The sequence below is a fragment of the Vicugna pacos genome, chromosome 25 (genome assembly GCF_048564905.1).
Source record: "Vicugna pacos chromosome 25, VicPac4, whole genome shotgun sequence".
Classification (NCBI taxonomy): Eukaryota; Metazoa; Chordata; class Mammalia; order Artiodactyla; family Camelidae; genus Vicugna; species Vicugna pacos.
The window spans coordinates 13,551,079-13,569,164 of record NC_133011.1 but is presented as its reverse complement, the minus strand read 5'-3'; the positions used below and the strand labels follow the sequence as shown (position 1 = coordinate 13,569,164).

The window sequence follows — 18,086 nt, the reverse complement described above, 5'->3', positions numbered from 1 at the left end:
ATACTTTTCACCTGGGCAACTCAGTAGAGTCAGACCCGATTAGTGGCAGGGAACATTTGCTTCTTTAGTGCTGGTTAATTGCTCTTCCAAATAATTCCAGGGAGTCCAGCAAGTGCTCAAATCACAGAGTTCCAGAAAACTCTGGGATGACATGGAATAGATTGTAGCCACTTCGGGCTGATCCCAAATGCTACTTCTTTATCCTTCCAGGAGCCCTGAATAATGTAAACAATTGATCCGGGAAATTGACTAAAGAGCTCCTCACATGTGTCTGGCTACAGTAAAGAAAGTCCTTATAGAAATGGGGACAGCATCTCGATGTAAAAATTTTAAAAATTGAGTCTTTTGAAGGACTAGAGCTTCAAACAGCCCAGAGTTCCCCTCATCCTCCTCTTCTGAGGGTCTACCATCTCCTGAGGTGACAGGAAGGGTCCTTGCCCAGTCAGACAGAGCAGGCCAGTTAATTGGTGACAATCATTGTAAAGCAAGAGGTCCCAGCCAGATTAGACACGTGCCCACACTCATCATCCCTCGCTCCAATCCCTTATGATAATCGGGCTGGTGCACAAATGAAGAGTGGTCTCCAGTATTTTACAGGGCAGCACGGTGGCCAGCCTTTATTGTTAACTCACATCGGCAGCTCACAAAACTACATGTCCTAGCAACACCACCTTGAACTGCACTGTCAAGATGAGGCCACCTACAGAAATCTGTTCCATTTTTCACAAATAGGTGTGGCCTCCTGCTCCTGGAATGCTGCCAATTTGGCCCTCCATTTGGGTTTGACACAGTAAATAATGATGAATATTCTCTCTAAGCCTGTACGGTCCTGCACACATGTTCTCCGCACAGCCAGAAAAACAATCCTTCACACAAAACAAAGCATTGTTGTGGATTCTGTGCATTGGTTGGTCGGAATACAAACTTCGAAAGAATCTGCCTAATTTCACAGGTGTATGTGTCATTTTTCCAAATTTCCATTCTGGCAGATCGCTTTCATCTTTACGGGATGAGGAAAAAGACCTATAGTTGCAAAACCTAACAAGACGATGGCAGGGCTGAGACTGGGGGGCTTTGTGAGGGAAGGTAAAAGCAAAATCAACATGTTCACCCGGCTCTAATTGTGCCATGCCCTGGGATACATATCAAAAGGGCACTTCATAACAAGTGCTCTATGTTGTCATTAAAGCACCGTAAAGGTACCTCGACTCAGTGCTTGTGAGCATCTCCAGAGGCCCCAGAAAGCACTTCCCCATAAAACACACCTTCAAAAAGACTTTTATTTTATACTAGCACATTAAACGAGTATCTAAAGACACAGAGGCACTCAATATAGCTATATTTTTAAGAAGAACACTTACTCTCTGGAGAATTAGGAGAGCAGGTAGGGTGCCAGTGATAACAAAGCTAGCTTATCCACACTGCTCCAGCGGCGGTAACGGGGAGGAAGCATCTAAGGACTCTCTTAAAAAGAAAATATCCCCTGCCTTTCGCAACAAAGCCTACAATAGAATAAAAGCAAGCACCTTTACAGGCAGAAGTTATGGGGTGAGTCAAAAGGTGGAGAGCTCACATAAATGAACCCTGCTCCGGTGACTCGCAGCCCTCCCATACTGGCGTCGTAAACCCTGTGCCAGCCTCCAGGAGACACTCCCCTACGCAGTTCTGGCGTAAGTGTCTATGTGGCTTCTATGTGTCACATGTGGGAGGAAAACTGGGCATGGGAGCTTCTTTTCCAATTAAATAGAATTTCATTTTCCCCTTTAAACTGTAAGAGTACAAGTGAATTAACTCTCTTGAAGGTGGTAAGTTATAAGGTTCTTATTTCAATACTGATTATATCGTCATACTTAATGACAGCCTAGAAAGGTTCTCACCAGCAGCTACTCAGTCCCAATCACCCTCTCTCACCTAAGCCAAAGAAAGGCGCAGTCCTTCCTTCCAAATAGAAAACTCCAGAAAATCAGGTTTATCAGGATTTACCTAACATTCAGTGCACTGGCAACAAGGACAGGAGAATTTGCATTCTTAAATCCACGATTTCTAACTCTTGTAAACAGAGAAATATATCCAACTTGGATAATCTAGAAATAAACATTTTCCTATCTTCAAAAAAAGGTTCACCTTAAACAGCAATTCTTTTTTTTAAATTTTGCTTTTGATCTGTTTTCGTTGTTGTTCTTTGTTATTATTTTCTACTGAGCAATTATTCTTTAGAACCAGTATACTGTAAACAGCATGAAATACATGGATGGTTTTTATATGTCAGTAATCTTTTCCCAATTCAAATATTATTTTTCTGCCTTGTTTAAAAAATTCATTCTATCAGCCCCCCTCTCCCACGCCCTGCTTTTTATATACCTAAAATAATTGGTTTAGAAAATAAACAAATAAATCTTAACAGCAAATGCAAGAAATTAAGTCAAAGAATGGATATCATTCACTGTTAGCGACAGCACTCAGTATGATCCCACCCTGAGCTGTTACTACCCTGAGCTGTTATTGCCCTGTGCTTTCTGACAGCGAAAAGAAAGGATGCACCTGTCACCCAGCACCACCCCACCCACACCATCTTTCCCAGTCCAGCCTTCTATCTTGGTTCAGGCTAACACTTGGCTCAAGTATTAAAGGAGTATAGAAAAACATCTGTGAATACATGCTGATTCCCTCTGCATCCTCAGAGGGAAATCACAGTGCTTACCCATGGTTCTGCCATTCTGCTGTTTGTCCCGAGTCTCAGCCTCCAGTCTCTTTTGTAATGGGCACCGACTTTAGTGTGAACTAGACTTACACTGAATATTTGATAAAAACTGCAGACTTTCAAACTCCTCTAAGATTCAGCAGTTCTGGGATAGGACCCAGGAGTAAGAATTTTAATCCTGCACCACAAGTTATTCTAATACTGACCACGTGTTGGGACAGTAGTGATCAGTGTTCTAAGCCTGGAAAAAAAGGGGGCAGTGAAGAGCTATGACATTCCTAAAACAGTATGAGGGACAAGATAAGAATGGACCATTATCTCTCATCAGTAAACTCATGAGATCATTTTGTTCCTCTATATTTCATTTTTCTTTGCTCAATAACACCTTATCCTATTTGGAGGCTATGGTGTATGCACTGATAGAAAACTGGACTCAGTTCTGTAGCATCATTTTCTATCAGGCCTCCTTTCCACATCTGAAGAGACATACAAGATCAGTTTGGCCATGTATTTTATCCACTGCACTCGAGAATTATTTATGTACCATACGGAGAGCTGGCTCATGCAGAAGTTGTGGGGGAATTATCTTCCACTATGCTTCCCAACGCTCTTTGGAGATTTAATCGTGACACAAATGAGGCAGTTCCAAATTAGGCTGTGGAAACTGTTACCTTTTTCTTTGGTATTGTTTTGTTTTTTACCATGTGTGACTTCCAATGAAGAGTTACAGTGAGGGATGGGTCGGGGGACAAGGTGGATTTCATCTTTTTTATGAGCTGTTGATGAGTTGAGAATCTACAATGTTCTCAAGAAATCTGCCAGGATTCTAAACACAGCTACTGAAAATTTCACAAACTCTTTGAAAGAAGCAATATGTGAAATGGGGAATAAAGTGCAAAGTGTAACTGTATGTAGGTTTGGAATGGTTGTAAAATGGAGAGAGAAGTTCCTTCAGTGAGGAAGTTTGACATAGTCTGAAGTATTTAACACAAAATGAGCTGAGTTGTCCTAATCTGGTTAAAGTACTTAAGAACTATACAGATCAGCAAAGAAAACATCAATGAGGAAAAATTCAGATTCATACTTTGCTGAGCTAAAAATTTTAAAGCAAACTCTTTTTACTATATACAAGGCATCTGCACATCTAGGACCAAAATAAGACAACAATAACAACAACAAAAAGAATGTGACAGACCACTGACTCAACTGTTAAATCTTAAGTGAACTTTAAAAGGAATTAATTTGGGTTAAAAAAAAATCCAAAATAGGTTAGATAATAAAATCTACTTACTACAACACAGAAGAGCACTAAGAATATGTGTAAATGAAGACACAAAGCCACTTCTGTGGCTGAAGCAACAATAGTACACAAGAACAAGAAAGAGCATATTCCTGATTGTTAGAGCCTGTTTATCCTTCATCTTCCTAAATCATTTCGATCTCTTCTCTGGGCTGTTACATTTTCTATTATCCGTTGTAAGAACCTAGGGCCAATGGCCAATCTGCACTTTATCAATAACCACGGGAGTCCCTTAGAATGACTAACCTTTCGTAAGTATCATGATTTTGGTCCCTGTGCAATGCCAGGGAAATCACAAATCTCACTAGGAACTCTCACTGTTAAGGAGAAAACATCATGAACTGAGTATCTACTTGCCCCTGGCCAGGAATCACACAAGACACTCCACTCTGCATTGTCCTGGCTTTGTCATCTACACCTCTGAGAAGGAGAAAGAACCAGCAACCAGGACAAAGCTGAGGGAGATGACAGAAATCCTAAAGTGTGTTGATCCTCTGCTTGACAGTCTGGCTATCTCTGTTATTTCAGTATGTTAAAAAATATATATATAAAATAAGGGCCCTCAGAGTTAGGGGTTAGAGATGGGGGAGCAATTTGGAAACAAGACAAATATTATGCTAATAATTAGGAAGGGAAAACCTTCCCTATCTCCCTAGAAATATATTTACTTTGTAAAATGCAATAATATTTTAAAACTGTGCTTCATGTTTTCAGCAAGATTTTAAGGCATTCTTTCAAACAACCTAACTATAAAATAAGAAAAGACTGTTACAATAAAATCACAATAACCAAAATAAAAGGTATGATAAGCAATACATGGTGCACCTGATGGTCTAGAAAAATGGAATTAGTGGTGTTGATGACAAATGATGAGAAACCACATGAGAATGCAGAGAAAGACAAAAAACACGTTAAAAAGATGAGAGGTGGGAAAGAAAGACTAGAGAAAACCAGTTATACAGCTGCAACCCACTAATAATAGACAATCGTAAATTTAGGTAAACTGTGGAAATGATAAATTGACAATATGAATAATACTAAGAATTTATACATATTAAGAATTTAGAGATATGAAGAAAGTCCTCATATTTGAGATTAAGGAAAATAACCAAAATTAGTATCAAGTTCATTCTTGTTGTATTTTTAAAGAGCAAGAGTAGAGAAAGAAATCACCTTTTTACCCCAAGGCCATCCTTCTCTCCCCAGAGCTATCGCTATGCCAAAGCAAATCTCTTAAAAAGAAAAAAAAAAAATGGCAAAAAGCAGAAGGAAAAACTAGCATTACCTTACAGGGAGAAGCTACAAAAGAGCATCGTATTCAGTTGACTCTGAAATTTATATGTGATGTTGACCAAGACAGTCTCAGATCTGCTGGGCCTCAGACACATCATAAAACACCATTTCTGCAGACCTTATTGAAAAGATGTTCTCCCAATTTCAGAGAGATGAAATATTAAACATTAAGAATGGCAAAACCGTGTTTAAAAATAATTTGCAGGAACACTGAAACTTGTGAAAAACAAAAAGATACTTTTTTAAAATGTTAAATTATACATAAAAGGAGTTTGATTCTGAGTCTAAATGCTTGTTTCAATCACAGAAATAAAACAGAATATTAGACAATCTATATGAAAAGAGGTTAGCAAACACAAATGCATTAACAGAGAATAGGGAAGTGGGGTTGCAAAGAAGTCAGAGCACCCAATTTTTATTCCTCTCTGAAAAAGGGTTAAATTATTTTAGTATTAAAGTACAAAGTATTAACTTTAAGATAACATTTAGTAGAACTTCTATGTTTAAAGAGTTAAAACCAAGCAGTAATAATATACTCAAAAAAGTTAAAATATAATTACTAGGAACACAAAAACAGAACGCAGTATCTAACAGGATGGATAAGTGAACAAATTTAAGGTTCAGATAAAAAAACAGAAGCATATTAATTTTTTCATTAAATATTTCCATGTGAAAACATTGGCAAAAATTTATCAGTCAACATAAAGTAAAATATAGGAATGCTGCCAATATTAGTATCATGCATGATTTAAGGAATTAGCAAATTAAAGTTACAGGATATTGATTAAAAAATCAGTACCATTGAGTGGAAAAGATTAAGCCATAAATTGAGGAATCAAAAAATAAGGATATGAAAAATCTGAACAATATAATTAACAAAATGGAACCTACATGCATAAAATTGATGTTATATACTTCTTCCTATAAACAAAGAATAAATGTTTACAAGAATTTACAGACATTGACCAAGTATTAGGTATTCAAATAGTTTATAAAAGTATATTTTATTACAAAGTAGTACAATTAGAAATGATATATAATGTTAAAATAAGAATTTTTCTCGAAAACTTTTAAAAAGAGTAAGTGATAGTTTTGCATTCAAATACTAGCTTCCTCGATTACTCATTTTCTGACTTTAGAGTGCCTAGGAGAGGCCACAAAATAACAAGAAAACTCCATTGTAAAGCAAATAAGATACCCTGAAGGCAAAGGATGAAATGCATATGGAAGGTCATAGTAGAAAAGCACAAAATCATCTTAAAGCATCAAAATGTCTCAAAATAGACAGGCCCAGAGATTCTTTATTAAAACTGACGGGAAACAATAAAAATTGACAATTATCTAAAAAATTTGAAACCTTTGGGAATATGTTAGAGAAAACAGTAAATACAAGTAAATAAAATTTGAAGAGAAAAAGACAACAAAACAGATTTTTTTAAATCAAGGAAATCATTATACTAATAAAGTTGAAAATAGAGTAAAATGCAAAATTTTGCTTTAAAAAGCTTACTATATTTTTAAAAATTAAAGTAGAATACCTAAATTGAAAAATAGTTGAAGGAAGAATTAACAACACATATTAAATAATTTCAAAAATTAAAACCTTCTAGGATTACTCTCATATAAAAATACATGAGACATTGAAAAAACTTAAAAATTTTATGGGAGGAAAAATATAACTTGTTTTGTAAATGCGGCTGTATAACACACTTCAAGAAGTAGAAACCAAGTATTATAAAGATGACAATGATTCCCAACATGGTTTAAATATATCATGTTATTCCATTTTTAAAATCCTTGCAAAGTTTTAGGAATTTGAAAAAAATGACTCTCTAGGGCAGCAAAGTTTTAAAGAACCTTCTGTGACAATGGAAATGTTCTGTAATTCTGCACTGTCCGACATGGTATCCACTCACTCCATGTGGCTATTCTGAACACCTTGAAATAGGGTTAATGTGACTTAGGAACAGAATTTTAAATTTTATTAATTAATATAAACATATATTTAAATATTCATATGTGGCTGGTGGCTACCATATTCGAGTGCATGTCTAGAACATCTAGAGGAATAAATGATTAAGAATTGCAAACAAATATTGTAATCCAACCCAAATATAATCTAGAAATGCCATATTCCAAACACAAGATAAAATCAGAACAATAAAAACATCATCTAGTACCACAATCATGGTACTAAAATAAACACTTAGCAACAGACTATAATTTGTAAGAATTCAATAAATAAATACATTTTTAAAGAGAAAGGAATGGAAGAAACTAGCTAATAATTTAGAAAAAAATCAATTTAGGCCCTCATATAATTTAAAAGCTAAATTTCAGGGGTTTTTTTAAGAAGTAAACAAAAAATAATAACTATAAGCACATAAGAAGCAGTACTGGTTATTAATTAAACCTTTGGTTGAGAAGCGTTATTTTAGAAACCAGGAAAGAAATCACAAGTAATTAAATAGACCCAAGTCTATACTTTAAAATGCAGCAAAAATCTAAATATATTTAGAGTTATACATGTTAAAATGTCAAAAAATTATAAAAATACAGCATAAGGGGAAATCTTTTCAGCAAATAATTTAGATAACATAGTAATGCTGTGTAATAATTATTAAATTATCCAGTAATGTTTTGGGATACCTCCTCTGTGGCTTGCCAGGTTTTAAGCTAGGCAGTGGGTTTGCTCAGTGAATAAAGGAGACTAGGTCGCCAGCTTCATGGAAGTTATGTCTAGTGGGGATACCAATTAAGCCATTAAACATACACAGTTTTCTCAAGCACCAAAGTAAGGAGTGAGTCATAATTGATTCCTCGCTTTCCCTCATTCACACACCAAATCTATCAGCAAGTCTTTTAAGCTTTACCTCCAAAACATTACCCAAACCAACTGCTTTGTACCATCCCTACATCTGTGTCCCTAGTTCAAGCCACCTTTATCTTTTACCAGGGCTGATGCTGTGGCCAGCCTTCCAATCTCCGGGACACCTTTCCAAACTCTCCTACGGCCCATTCCTTATCATGGGATATAAATTACATCTTGTTATCCCTCTGCTTTGATGCCTTCCATCTGTACTTAGGATGAAGTCCAAAATCTATATCATGGCCTACAAAATCCTACAAAAGGGCTAGCTGGAAGTTGGCCTTCAAAGTTCTTTGAGATGAACTCAAACTCCTCCATCCTTCCCTGGATCTTGGCACATCAACACTCTTTTAATGCTCTCAAAAACCAAAACTCATTCCCAAAATAGAGTCTATGCCCTAGTCCTTCCCTCTTCCTGGAACACTCCACCCCTGCTAACTCAGGTCATCAGTCAGTTTGAGCTCAAAGGTTCCCCCCTTAGAGAGGGTTTCACTGCCTTCTGCTACTCCCTCACTCTCCATCTCAGCATGTATTTTATCGTGAAGGCTCTAGAGAAACTGGTTCTCTTACATTTGCAGAATAATCAATCAGTGATGTATGTACAGATTCAAGATTATTCCTAAGCTTTGACATGGTATCTACATGTCCAGAAATCTCTACTAATTAAATAATCCAAAACATGTTAATTTAAATGTCATTTTTAATACTGCTAATATTTTAAGACCCTAAATGATCCAAATGGTTGAAAAGTGGAACGATTCAGAGTTTGGACACTGGAGGCATATAACCCAAATAACCTTAGTTTTTAAAACTTACTTTCCCTATTAATATATTATTGAATATTAGTAAATGCTACTGATTAACCTAGAATGTTTCGATTCAAATCCTGCCTCCAAAATATTGTTTGTTTGACTTTGAGTGAATCTTTGTTTTCCTGTGCCTCATTTTTCTCATCTGTAATGTAGGAATGACAGTAGTCCTACCTCACATCACCATTTTTAAGATGAAATGTGTTAACAAGTGTGATGTCCTTATAACAGTCCTTGACAATAAACACTCAAAAATATTAACTATTATTATTCTTTATTCAAAATGGAATGCCTTTTAGTCATTAAAAGTAATGATTGGGAAAAAAATAACGACTAGGGCTATTTGGTAATATGTTTCAAGAACTTTAAAACTGTTCAAACTCGGGGTCGTTAATTCAACTTCACAGTCTTTATCCTCAGAAATAATTGGAGAAGACAAAGATCAGTGTTCAGTAAAGTTCATCATAGTGTTTGTTTAAGAGACAAGTTTTGGAAGCAATCTAAATGCCAAGTCAGATGGGTTTCAAAACTTGTAAATCCATATCACAGAATGGTATATAATCTTGAAAAATCTCTTTTAGAAGAATGCTGATATCACAGGGAAATGTTCACTATATGTTAAATGAAAACAATTAAACAATATTATCCCTGTGTAGTTAGTTTTAATTCTAGTTTTAGATTAAAAAAACAAATAACTAAGCTTGCCAGCCTAATTATTTTGAATGAATGAAAGCTCTAAGTAATTTCATGGGCTCTTCTGAATTAACTTTGTGTCACATATTTTGCTGTTTGTCTTTTTCTCTTCCTGGTTATCAGTTAAAAAATAATAAACACAAAATTTGATCAGTGAATATTTCTAGAATTATACCTAAAGTTTCCTTTACATGTTAACTAAATCACATTTGCCACCCATGAGGATGTAATGTCACAGTAAAGTAAACTTCTCTCAACATCCCAAAGGTACTTTAGGTAAACACAGCCACTACATTTGGTTCTTTCATAGCCTATACACATTTACAAGTTTTTTCTTTCCTAGGCAGTGGGAAAAGATAGGGGAAACCAAGTCTTCTAAAAAAAAAAAAAAAAGAGAATTTCTAAGCTCACAGTTTGTTGCATTGTTATATTACAAATCACAAGTATGAGTCTGTTGTATGGCACAGTAAACGACAGAAGATTTTAGTAAAAGATAATGGTATCAGAAAAAGTCTTTACTCCCATGAGTAAAACAATTGCATACGACTGAATGTTGACTATTTCATGTAACTTTGAGAGCAAAAGATCCTCAGTTGCTCCATTAAATACTATCATTTTAAAGATAGCTCTTAACATGAAAGAACAATCACAAAAAGAAAATACAAAATACCATGATTTTATAACATTAAAATTAATAGTGATCACAAACAAATATACTGAGAAACATGAAAAATGACTTTCAACATTAGTCAACAATAGCAGTACAGTAAAACTTGAGGTAATAAACTTTTTTTTCCTCCTGTGGGTCCTAGAATATTTATTAGGTATTTATAGATAAAGTTATGTTCTTAAGTCATGTAATTATAAAATCTGGTGCACCAAATCAGATTAAAGCAGTTTCCCTTTTTATGAGTAAATTTTTTATTATGATACAGATCTTTACTATGACATCAATACCTGAGACTGATGATTGCTATGCTGGTAAAAGGGAGGAGCTAAAGGAGATAATATATGATGGAAGGAGATGAAATAACAGTGTGAGAAAAATACAACTAATGAAATGGCAGAAGTAGAGCATATGATGGAGCTGGTCTGAGTAACTGGTTAGGGTAACCAGTTTGTTCAGAGCTCAAATCAAGATTAAATGATATTATTTGGGGTTTCATTTGTGTTATTTTCTGAGTAATATGTAATTAACATCAACATTTAGATCTAATCAGAATTTCAATTGAAAATTACCTTGTTATAATGTTACTGGCAACATTTAAAAGCTGCATAATTAATAACACAAATCACTTAACACTGGGCACAGGACTTTTAAAATATGACATGAACAAGCTCAGTATTCCTACAGCCACTGAAACACAGTAATTAGTTTTTATCAGCTTTATCTTCTTGACCAGTAGTATTTATATTTTGTTAGACTCCTAAGAGACTGTTCTAATGCAAGTGAATATTCTCAGGAACCTTCCTCATCGTCCTTGAAATACAACACACGAAGTAAGCATGATGGATACACACTAACTGAAGATACTTATGCCTACCCCACCTCCCCAAATCAGCCGAGGAAGAAACGTCTTCCTAATGTCAGAACCAATGTGATTTCCTCACTTCTCTTATTTAGGAAGGGTCTTTTCCACTCTGAATGTTTCTTGCCTTCAAATGTCCTTAAGACTGTTCTTTATTCCCAAACCCACAAATGTAACAAGGAACTCTCACTGCAGAAACAAGTTAAAAACAGGAATCTATCTCTTTCCCATTTCAAGGACTCAGACTGAACAGGTTTGAAGTGCCCCCTCCCACCAGGCCAGAGGATGGAGGATACTTACATTCCACCAAACATGAAACACTAACGTGCTTGATGGGCATCCTAGAAAAACTGTTCAACAGGCATGATGAAAACGCATTCATCTAGTCAATGTTTGCATATTAACTAATATCTACGAAAAATGCTATATAAAGGTTCTCTCTCTCACCCCTCCCCCCCAACCCCCGCCACATCCATCTCTTTCATTCTTTGTTTCCTATCATGGGCAAGCTTTACCTGACACATGCTGGTTCTGAGAGATACAGGTAAGTATGAGTAGGGAGGCTATGGTAAAAATGTAGAAATACAGCATTTGGGGTCACCAGAAAAACAACACAGTAGTATACAATGATGATGGACATGTAACAAAAAGCTACAAGCTTAAATACCTGAAGGTATGGTGCTTAAAAAAAATAAAGAATAAAAAATTACAGGCACTTTTAAAGCATTAGTCTTTGGAGGCCCAACATCAGGTGTCACTAAGAAAATAATTAATTGGTTATAGCTTACAATTGAGGTGAGTAGTTGGAAGACACCCCTCCCTTTAAACTTTGGCTCAAGCCCTGATGAGCTGTCTGACTCTGAGTGAGCCTCAGAAATTCTGAGTCTCTACTTCTACCTATAAAACTTGATAATGTCTCATGGCAGTTGCAAGTTACACGTGTTCAATTGTGTGATGAACTTAGCAGGATGCCTGATACAGCCTAAGTGTTCAACATTTGTCGGCCTATTATGTTTAAATACCTTTATCAATAATCATAGCATGCCTTTGGAGAGACAGTAACAATAGAGCCACCACGTGGCAGAAAAACAGCAAACAGATCAATACGGGAAAAGCATTCTTATTCTGATGTCTCAAAATAAAATATCAGACACCTAGAAAGAGGAAGTGGTTCTGTTAGAAGCCTCCCTTTAAGAGTTCAGGACCTTCAGATCTTGTTCTCTTGGTGGCTGGGTGAGGGTCCGCATTTTTTTGTGGTTAAAGAGGATTAGATAAAATGTGGATCCTGCCATCTCTGGAGTTATCAGTGTTCCAATGTACTAAGAATTAAATCATCCCCTTCTAATTTACGAGAATATAAGAAAAGGGTTTCTAATTAGAGGGCACACTTGGTAACACTAAAGATAAAGCTTTGTTCCATGAAAACAAAAATAAACTTCCGTTTGAGATTAAAGAAATATTCTCCAGTCTCTGTAGGAAATACTGAGAGAAAGTGCAAAATTGGAGGAAGCACAAACATAATGAACATAGACAGAGCAGGGAAGCTTCTGCAGAGGAAGGATTTGGTTGGGCCCTGGGGACATTCTTTGCAAAAACTCTTGCTTCTGTGTCATGGAGATATGTAGGGACTGTAATAGCCTGGACCAGACCCAGTAGAAACAAACTAAAGATGTCTTACCTTCCATAGTGCTCATTTATGTGTGATTTATACTGAATTACAAAGTTCTAGTCACAGACACTACCCAGAGACCACAATGGGAAAAGGACCAGAAAAGACTGCCACACACACACAGGATTCCAGAAAATCAAAAGAACCTGAATACTGGCCCAGAGTCCCCTGTTTCAGAATTCCAAATGCTGCTTCATAAGGATAAACTGACTTTAAAATGTTGGAGGCATGAAAAATACTACTCAAAATTCAACTCATTTAATGCCGCACCCTTTAATTTATTTTATTGCCTCAAGGGTGGAAAAGGCATGTTCCTCACCGTCTGTGAGACAGGAAGCAGTGCCAAGCTAATGCTAATGGGAATTCTGTGGCCAGAGCCCACACGAAGACGTTTGTGCACACTTCAGTTTTAGATTTACCTGCTTTCACAAACGAACATAATCATATGCAACCCAGAAGAGACTGCCTTTTAGCTTAAAACTATTGTCTGAAACCTCGCACCTACTCAGCCCTCTGAGAATATAAAACATCTGAATTAAATTCTGTATGGTACTCAATATGGAACTTTTAATAACATTTTTAAACTCTCTCAATTTCCAGGCACTATTCAAAGGTAACTTTCTTTGAAACTGAGCTAAAGAAGAGCATATTCCCTAAAGAAATAAAGAACGAGAGAGAAAAGTGACACATTTCCGTCAAGTTAGCATGTCAATAAACAGGAACCATCCCCTCCAGACCAAAGGTAGCGGAGCACCCCTGGAGATACCCCAGGCGGTTTTGCTTTGCCCCAGATTCCCCACAGCTGGATCAACTCAGTATGCAACCTGCAGTCAGAAGCATTGTAGGTTTAATTTTCTAAAATTTCCATCTTCAAATTGGTAATTTCCCAACTTAAGAGTTAGGAATGGGAAGGATTCTCGCATGAACCTAAGATACGTTTAATTATTGGAAGCCTCACACTCAGACTGCACTTTTAATGAACAGTTTGTGAACAAATATCCAAAATCTCAAGTAAATAAACATGGGCAGTGAAAAAAATCTCACCAAAATTTTCCTTTGCACAAAATAAATTTCTTCCACCAAAGACTGTCCACAATGACTACACCATTCCAACTTACCTTAACATAAAAGCAAGTGGCTGATTTGTTACAAGATAAAATCGCTCCAGCAGAAATTTTTTCTTCGTGTCATCTAGGAAGATGCCTTCTAAAATAGTTCACCTATAGAGACTACATGAGCATCTTTAATTGCTTTCCGGAAAACAAATCGCTTTTAAGTATCCTCAAAACGAAAGCTTTACCCATTCTATTTTACATTTGAAACTTTAAGCAGTGTCTCTTCATAATAGCATATGCCTCCGTTATCTTTATTAGGCTGCCTTCTATGCTAGCCTCACTTCTAACCACATAGTTTGAAAGCAATAAAGATTTTTGTAATATTATACAAGTCAGACTTTGCATCAGTTTGATCTTAACTTGGTTATTACTAAGTTTGTTTTGTTTTCCCACAAACTTTAAAATTGGAAGGCATCATAAAGTTTATAAATAAAGTTTGTTTTTTTTTTTTTTACAGATGAAAGCACTGAAGGATGCCGAAGTTTATTTCTCACAGAAGTAGTACTAGAAATCACGTCTCCTACTTCTCAGTTCTCACCTTTACACCAGTGTTAGATCAAGAAGCAACCTTATCCATGATTGTTTCCCAGTGTTAAGGGCTGAAACATATCTTGTATTTAAGATAATAAAATCTACTATTTGAACCCACAAACGGTAGCAAGAACTGCAAAAAACAGGACTAGAAAAGTTAGTCCAATCATTTACAGATTAAAGACTGAAGTTCAACCAATTTGCTTGTTTGCATGTTTCAAAAACAGTCCTACTGATCATCTTTTAGTTCATGTTATTAATAACACAGCAGATAAAAAGGCCGCCTGTGAGATTACAGCAAAAATAGTTTTCAACCAAAATTACAATGAGTAAACACAAATGGCAGTGTTCTAAGTATTCTCTCAGATCACATACTATTCATTTTTATATGTTCTGCAATATTCAGAACAGTGTTTTTGGCACAGAGCAGGCACTTAATGGTTTTTGTGAAATGTCAACATGTTGTATCAGGAAGCTAGAGAGAGAAATGTGATATTTTATAAATATATGTGCTATAATGTGGCTTAACCAATGGTTTTTATGATATTACATAGAAATACTGCAATTATTTGCAATTTCATTATTTGAAAACTATAATTACCTTAAATATTTAGTATTACTAGTTAAAGCCATTTTGCAATTAAAGAATACATTTTAAATGAATTAATAAAAGCACTCACTTTAATTCTATTTTGTCAACCTTTCTATTTTCAAGAAAAGCTAAACTTTGAAGAGTAAAGATGGGGCTAACTTTGAAGCCAAACTGATTGAGGCAAAATATGTTTATTTTTATAGGCTATAATCACCAAAATTTATAGGCTTTACACCCTCCTTATCAAGGTACTTAACAAAAGTGCTCAAAATCCATATGAAGTTTTTATCTTAAGACACTGACAATTCATTGAGTACTTTGAACTTATACCAATTTAGGCAAAAATGCATTACTGTTTAGAAATAAAAGTAAATGGGTATCACAATGTTAAACATGCAGGAAAAATAAGTAGAAATAAATTACAGAATAAATGGATAAAAGCTTTGAAACAAATACTATTGTAAGAAACAACAGATGCTTTCATATGGAAAAGACCTTAATCTATGAAAATTTAGAATGTGATGGACTATTTTAATTTAATTTTGTCTGTGGTTTCTATTTTCCCTCCTATAACACTGGGGCTTTTGCTTCATTCTACTGTACTTTTTCCCACAATATATTACTCCATTTCAGAGCTGCAAATCACATTCATGCTAAGAAGTATTGATCTCCGGTATACAATCCTGCCAATTCTTCCAAGCTCCAGTTACGCCTTTCTGTCCTTCTACCCTGAATTTGCATCATGATGCTCTTTTAGTATCTTCAAATCCAGGCATCTAAATTAGTTAATTATTTACTCTCCCTCACCCATCCCAGTCTGTATTTCTTCACATATTTCCAATCTCCTAGGATTTAAAAACTTATGTTAATTTAGACCTCTCCCCAGTATAATTGCTTCCTCATCCATCTCTCCATTTCCATTACCAAGGCCATACTCGGGTTGTGTTGTATAATAGAGTGTCTCTGTTATTCACTGCAGGCCTCTGACCTCCTGGGAGAGGATAGGGGATGAAGATTGAGTTCACTCACAGGGTCAATAATTCAATCAGTCATGCCTATGTAATAAAAGCTCAATAAAAACTCTGGACACAAGGCTCAAGTGAGCTTCCTAGTTGGTGAATACAACAATGTGCCAGGAAGGTGACACACACTGATTCTGTGTTGAAAGGACATCAGCTCGACTTCTGGGATACTCCCAGAACTCCTATCTGTGTCTCCATTTGGCTACCATTGATTTGTATCCTTTATAATAAAACTATAATAATAAGTATAGTGCTTTCCTGGGTTCTATGAGTTGTCCTAGTAAATTATCAAGCCAGGTAACTTGTGGGAACCCCCAATTTTACAGCCAGTTAGTCCAAAGTGTGGACAGCCTGAGGACCCTTGAGCTTGCAGCTAGCATCTGAAGCAAGGGCAGTCTTCCTGCCCTCAACCTGTGGAGTCCAGGCTAACCCCAGGTGGTTGTTATATGAACTGCAGTGCAGTCTTGTCAGTTGCCAGATCAAATACAGAATATCAGTTAAATATGAACTTCAGATAAGTAAAAAAGTTTTACACTATAAATATGTCCCAAATTGCATGGGATATACTTATACCAAAAGTTTAAAACTTCATACTTAACTGAGAATCCTGGTTTTACTGTGGGTTTTTTTTTTTTCTCCCTAAATCTGACAACCTTACACCCTAAACCAGGTTCTCATTACTCCTCATCTAGTGGTCTCATAACCTCACATCCTTTCCCCAGGCTCTACCTCCTTCCAACCCTCCATTACACACACCTCTTGGACTATCCTTCTTAAACACAGTTTGATCCAATACTGCCTTGTCCAGAACTTTGAGTGGTTTCTCACTACCTATATAAATAGATTTGTTGGCCTGACATTCAACATCATTTACAAGGCACCATGGGCTTTGGAAATTAGTCAGAACTGGGTTCAAATTCTCTCTTCACTACATATCTATGGGAAAAATTGGAAAACTCATTCTCTCTTTCTTGTCCTTAATCTTGTCATTGCAATTTAAGAACAGCAATGTATCAGAATGGTATTTTGAAGAGACAAATAAAGAAACTTTGCATCTACCCATAATTAGTCAATGATATCTTTGTAGTCACCTCAATGAATCCGTTCGAGTACTTCCTGAAGATGAATCTATTGAAAGTCTTGGCTTTCCTGACACACTATTCTCCCTAGTTTTCCTCTTTGTTTTTTCCTTTATATTAGGCTTCCATGAAGTTCTGTCCTTGGTCTCCATCCTTTCCTTGATGATCTTACTTCCAAAATTTTAAATCCTGCTATTTGCTGAACTTCTCTGGGCTTGAGAGATCAAGACAGAAGAAGAATCACCTGGAAGAAGTGCTGGAACTAGAGTCATCTTGTCAGGCTGAAACCACAGATAAGAAATAGTTTTTAGTGGAGAGGCTTCACCTCCCCTTTCGCTCCAATAACTGCTCTTCCTCCAGCCTCACTCCCTTTCCAGACATATTCTGCACTGCTGTCTTTCTAAAAGGCAAATCTGATCATGTTTATCCCAGTGCTGAAAACGCCCCAGTGGTTTTCTGCTGCCTGCAGGGAGTCAGAACACACCTCCTTTTCACTGCTATGCTGTGCCACATCCATCCACTCCCCAGAAGCCATCTGTTCCCTTACATATATTTCCCAACCCAGAATTTCCCCACCTCCCATCCCACATGCTAACATCAGCACATGGCTTCTCATCTTTCAAGATCTGTATTACAAAGCATACCTGCAGTGCCATCTCCCATGTTTCCCTTCCTTTCTCTCTCACCTTCCACCTCTTCCTCAAGTGCATTCCTTCTGTCCTTCCCTTCCTTTTTTCCTCTTTTGTTCTCACTAACCAAATCAGTTGTTTCCCATAATATGCTATGAAATTCCCTATGTTGATACTGATTTCACAGTACTGCAATTGTGTGTGTGTGTGTGTGTGTGTGTGTTATGCATGTGTTTGCATATTTTGGAATGCAAT

The 18,086-nt window shown here is 36.3% G+C and overlaps 1 protein-coding gene across 8 annotated transcripts in view; it reads right to left on the bottom strand.

The window, feature by feature from the left end:
* Positions 1 to 18,086, bottom strand: part of ZFPM2 (zinc finger protein, FOG family member 2) — a 499,131-nt gene that overhangs the window by 348,999 nt on the left and 132,046 nt on the right. The window contains exon 1 of one of the 8 annotated variants that reach the window (XM_072949604.1): positions 17,215 to 17,299. The exons of 6 other annotated variants lie outside the window; for them this stretch is intronic. The gene's annotated coding sequence lies outside the window, so the exon portion shown is untranslated. Of the gene's footprint in view, positions 1 to 17,214; positions 17,300 to 18,086 lie in introns of those variants that run through there. One more of the 8 variants, XM_072949602.1, reaches the window with a different exon arrangement.